We start from the raw sequence: 5,658 nt of genomic DNA on the forward strand, positions 1-5,658 counted from the left end.
GTTTTTGCACCAAATCTAATTTCATGAATAAAGTCGTTTCATCTTGAGTCTGAAAGTTTATTCATGTTCATGAACGTGTTTTTATTTCAACGATCAAAGAGAATCAGGAGCAAAACTGCTCTAGGCTCAGGGCTCCCAGCAGCCCCCTCTGCTCAGTGAGGACACTAACTGCAGAGTGAAGGGGCTCCCAGCAGCCCCCTCTGCTCAGTGAGGACACTAACTGCAGAGTGAAGGGGCTCCCAGCAGCCCCCTCTGCTCAGTGAGGACACTAACTGCAGAGTGAAGGGGCTCCCAGCAGCCCCCTCTGCTCAGTGAGGACACTAACTGCAGAGTGAAGGGGCTCCCAGCAGCCCCCTCTGCTCAGTGAGGACACTAACTGCAGAGTGAAGGGGCTCCCAGCAGCCCCCTCTGCTCAGTGAGGACACTAACTGCAGAGTGAAGGGGCTCCCAGCAGCACCCTCTGCTCAGTGAGGACACTAACTGCAGAGTGAAGGGGCTCCCAGCGGCCCCCTCTGCTCAGTGAGGACACTAACTGCAGAGTGAAGGGGCTCCCAGCAGCACCCTCTGCTCAGTGAGGACACTAACTGCAGAGTGAAGGGGCTCCCAGCAGCCCCCTCTGCTCAGTGAGGACACTAACTGCAGAGTGAAGGGGTTCCCAGCAGCCCCCTCTGCTCAGTGAGGACACTAACTGCAGAGTGAAGGGGCTCCCAGCAGCCCCCTCTGCTCAGTGAGGACACTAACTGCAGAGTGAAGGGGCTCCCAGCAGCCCCCTCTGCCCAGTGAGGACACTAACTGCAGAGTGAAGGGGCTCCCAGCAGCCCCCTTTGCTCAGTGAGGACACTAACTGCAGAGTGAAGGGGCTCCCAGCAGCCCCCTCTGCCCAGTGAGGACACTAACTGCAGAGTGAAGGGGCTCCCAGCAGCCCTCTCTGCTCAGTGAGGACACTAACTGCAGAGTGAAGGGGCTCCCAGCAGCCCCCTTTGCTCAGTGAGGACACTAACTGCAGAGTGAAGGGGCTCCCAGCGGCACCCTCTGCTCAGTGAGGACACTAACTGCAGAGTGAAGGGGCTCCCAGCGGCCCCCTCTGCTCAGTGAGGACACTAACTGCAGAGTGAAGGGGCTCCCAGCGGCCCCCTCTGCTCAGTGAGGACACTAACTGCAGAGTGAAGGGGCTCCCAGCGGCCCCCTCTGCTCAGTGAGGACACTAACTGCAGAGTGAAGGGGCTCCCAGCGGCCCCCTCTGCTCAGTGAGGACACTAACTGCAGAGTGAAGGGGCTCCCAGCGGCCCCCTCTGCTCAGTGAGGACACTAACTGCAGAGTGAAGGGGCTCCCAGCGGCCCCCTCTGCTCAGTGAGGACACTAACTGCAGAGTGAAGGGGCTCCCAGCGGCCCCCTCTGCTCAGTGAGGACACTAACTGCAGAGTGAAGGGGCTCCCAGCGGCCCCCTCTGCTCAGTGAGGACACTAACTGCAGAGTGAAGGGGCTCCCAGCGGCCCCCTCTGCTCAGTGAGGACACTAACTGCAGAGTGAAGGGGCTCCCAGCGGCCCCCTCTGCTCAGTGAGGACACTAACTGCAGAGTGAAGGGGCTCCCAGCAGCACCCTCTGCTCAGTGAGGACACTAACTGCAGAGTGAAGGGGCTCCCAGCAGCCCCCTCTGCTCAGTGAGGACACTAACTGCAGAGTTAAGGGGCTCCCAGCAGCCCTCTCTGCTCAGTGAGGACACTAACTGCAGAGTGAAGGGGCTCCCAGCAGCCCTCTCTGCTCAGTGAGGACACTAACTGCAGAGAGAAGGGGCTCCCAGCAGCCCCCTCTGCTCAGTGAGGACACTAACTGCAGAGTGAAGGGGCTCCCAGCAGCCCCCTCTGCTCAGTGAGGACACTAACTGCAGAGTGATGGGGCTCCCAGCAGCCCCCTCTGCTCAGTGAGGACACTAACTGCAGAGTGAAGGGGCTCCAAGCAGCCCCCTCTGCTCAGTGAGGACACTAACTGCAGAGTGAAGGGGCTCCCAGCAGCCCCCTCTGCTCAGTGAGGACACTAACTGCAGAGTGAAGGGGCTCCCAGCAGCACCCTCTGCTCAGTGAGGACACTAACTGCAGAGTGAAGGGGCTCCCAGCAGCACCCTCTGCTCAGTGAGGACACTAACTGCAGAGTGAAGGGGCTCCCAGCAGCCCCCTCTGCTCAGTGAGGACACTAACTGCAGAGTGAAGGGGCTCCCAGCAGCCCCCTCTGCTCAGTGAGGACACTAACTGCAGAGTGAAGGGGCTCCCAGCGTCTCCCCGTCTCTTCTTCTCTGTTGTTGGTGTGTTTCTGTGGCAGTTACAGCTCCACCTCCAGGCCTGGCATGGGTACTACAGCGTCTGGAGCTGCTGCACCTGGTTTCTGTGGACGCACACGTTTAGGATCCAGGACCAGGACCAGGACCAGGACCAGGACCAGGACCAGGACCCAGGACCAGGATCACGGACCAGGACCAGTGTAAAAGGGAAAAACCGGTTGTTTCCGTCGTGTGGACGAAGCCTCGGTGCTGAACGTCAGAGTCAGACTCACTGAGCACCAGGACGGACGGACAGGACACGGCCCAGACGGACAGACTGTGGGGGTGCACTGAGGGGCCAGGACCATCCTCACCTGGGGCCTCAGCTGGACCAGGACCCGTCCCTCCAGGACCTCCACCATCAGATGTGAGGGCGACGGGTCTGTGGTCGGCCGGGTCAGGGGGCCTCGACTTCTGGGGGTCTTGGACCAAGCAGGAGGTCCTGTACATGGGGAGGTGTTGTACAGGAGTACGCTGGGGGGGAGCATGCTAATGTTAGCATGCTAATGATGCTAATCCTGACAACTAGCCTCCGAGGAGAAGTGTCTCATGCCGATGATTTCACCCAGAGGGACGGGGTCCAACCAGAGGACAGGGTCCACCCAGAGGACGGGGTCCACACAGAGGGACAGGGTCCACACAGAGGGACAGGGTCCACCCAGAGGGACAAGGTCCACCCAGAGGGACAAGGTCCACCCAGAGGACAGGGTCCACACAGAGGACAGGGTCCACACAGAGGGACAGGGTCCACACAGAGGGACAAGGTCCACACAGAGGACAGGGTCCACACAGAGGACAGGGTCCACACAGAGGGACAGGGTCCACACAGAGGACAGGGTCCACACAGAGGGACAGGGTCCACACAGAGGGACAAGGTCCACACAGAGGGACAGGGTCCACACAGAGGGACAGGGTCCACACAGAGGGACAAGGTCCACACAGAGGGACAGGGTCCACACAGAGGACAGGGTCCACACAGAGGGACAAGGTCCACACAGAGGGACGGGGTCCACACAGAGGGACAGGGTCCACACAGAGGGACAGGGTCCACCCAGAGGACAGGGTTCACACAGAGGGACAGGGTCCAACCAGAGGGACAGGGTCCACCCAGAGGACAGGGTCCACACAGAGGGACAGGGTCCACCCAGAGGACAGGGTTCACCCAGAGGACAGGGTCCACACAGAGGACAGGGTTCACACAGAGGGACGGGGTCCACCCAGAGGGACAGGGTCCACACAGAGGGACGGGGTCCACCCAGAGGACAGGGTCCACCCAGAGGGACAGGGTTCACCCAGAGGGACAGGGTCCACCCAGGGGGACAGGGTCCAACCAGAGGGACAGGGTCCACACAGAGGGACAGGGTCCACACAGAGGGACAGGGTCCACACAGAGGGACGGGGTCCACACAGAGGGACAGGGTCCACACAGAGGACAGGGTCCACACAGAGGGACAGGGTCCACACAGAGGGACAAGGTCCACACAGAGGGACAGGGTCCACACAGAGGGACAGGGTCCACCCAGAGGACAGGGTTCACACAGAGGGACAGGGTCCAACCAGAGGGACAGGGTCCACACAGAGGGACAGGGTCCACACAGAGGGACAGGGTCCACTCAGAGGGACAGGGTCCACACAGAGGACAGGGTCCACACAGAGGGACAGGGTTCACACAGAGGACAGGGTCCACACAGAGGGACAGGGTTCACACAGAGGGACAGGGTCCACCCAGAGGACAGGGTCCACACAGAGGGACGGGGTCCAACCAGAGGGACGGGGTCCACCCAGAGGGACAGGGTCCACACAGAGGACAGGGTCCACACAGAGGGACAGGGTCCACACAGAGGGACAGGGTCCACCCAGAGGACAGGGTCCACACAGAGGACAGGGTCCACACAGAGGGACAGGGTCCACCCAGAGGACAGGGTCCACACAGAGGGACAGGGTCCACCCAGAGGGACAGGGTCCACCCAGAGGACAGGGTCCACACAGAGGGACAGGGTTCACCCAGAGGGACAGGGTCCACACAGAGGACAGGGTCCACCCAGAGGGACAGGGTCCACACAGAGGACGGGGTCCACCCAGAGGACAGGGTCCACACAGAGGGACGGGGTCCACCCAGAGGACAGGGTCCACACAGAGGGACAGGGTCCTGATGTCCTGCAGCGGGCTGAAGACGCTCCACAGTAAACGACCTCCTGATGAGGGTTCGACCTTCCTGCTGCAGCTGACGGGGTAAAGAACATTATGGTCTGTGTGCTCAGACCAGGTCTCCATGGCAACACTGGGGGGGGGGGGGGGGGGGGTCATTTATGTATTTTATTATTTCTTAAATCTGTTGATTTAATAATTCATGTTTTTACTAAAACACTTAAATGAAACATTAAATCAGCATAAAAATAAAGAACTACAAAAAGCGACTACTTCCGTCAGACTGACCCGGGAAGGGCGCGAACTGCGTCATATCCGCACACCTTCAAAATTAAACTTTTGTTTTGTAAAAATGAAAGAAATCAAAGAAATGAAGCCACAAAAGTTTGAATAATCAACATTAGAGGTGAACAAAGACACTGGGACACATCCTGTGATGGATGTTGGTGAAATTAAGAATAATAAAACTATAAGAGTCTTTTATTGTGAAAAGCCGCAGCAGGCGCCACTCACAGCGGGTCTCGCGGGGAGGAGGAGGAGGAGGAGGAGGTCCAGATGATCCAGATGATCCAGTGTTCTGCCGGGTCCACCTCAGCACCGGGTCCACCTCAGCACCGGGCCCTCCTCAGCACCGGGTCCTCCTCAGCACCGGGTCCTCCTCAGCACCGGGTCCACCTCAGCACCGGGTCCTCCTCAGCACCGGGTCCTCCTCAGCACCGGGTCCACCTCAGCACCGGGTCCAGGTCCAGGTCCAGACCGGAGCCAGTCCGTCTCGCGGCTGAACGAACCGCCGTTAACCGGAATAACGGAACTTCGAGAGTCTAACGGAGGAGGACAGGAAGTGACGGTAACTCCGGACACTGACCGTTAGAAAGTTTTAATGTAAACTAACGGAACTTTGTAAAGTGTTTTAAGCCTCTGCACTGAACTTTAACTCTTTAACTTTATCTTTAACTCTTTAACTTTAACTTTAACTCTTTAACTTTAACTTTAACTTTAACTCTTTAACTTTAACTTTAACTTTAACTCTTTAACTTTAACTTTAACTTTAACTCTTTAACTTTAACTTTAACTTTAACTCTTTAACTTTAACTTTAACTTTAACTCTTTAACTTTAACTTTATCTTTAACTCTTTAACTTTAACTTTAACTTTAACTCTTTAACTCTAACGGAAACCGTGACTGTTTAACGGA

At 57.7% G+C, this 5,658-nt stretch overlaps 1 protein-coding gene across 2 annotated transcripts in view; it reads left to right on the forward strand.

The window, feature by feature from the left end:
- Window positions 1–5,057: 5,057 nt before the first annotated feature.
- Window positions 5,058–5,658, forward strand: part of LOC310966352 (uncharacterized protein) — a 21,022-nt gene continuing 20,421 nt past the window's right edge. For both annotated transcript variants that reach the window (XM_083940931.1, XM_083940932.1), the window contains exon 1: window positions 5,058–5,311. The gene's annotated coding sequence lies outside the window, so the exon portion shown is untranslated. The remainder of the gene's footprint in view (window positions 5,312–5,658) is intronic.

The sequence above is a fragment of the Echiichthys vipera genome (genome assembly GCF_963691815.1).
Source record: "Echiichthys vipera genome assembly, contig: SCAFFOLD_46, whole genome shotgun sequence".
NCBI lineage: Eukaryota > Metazoa > Chordata > Actinopteri > Perciformes > Trachinidae > Echiichthys > Echiichthys vipera.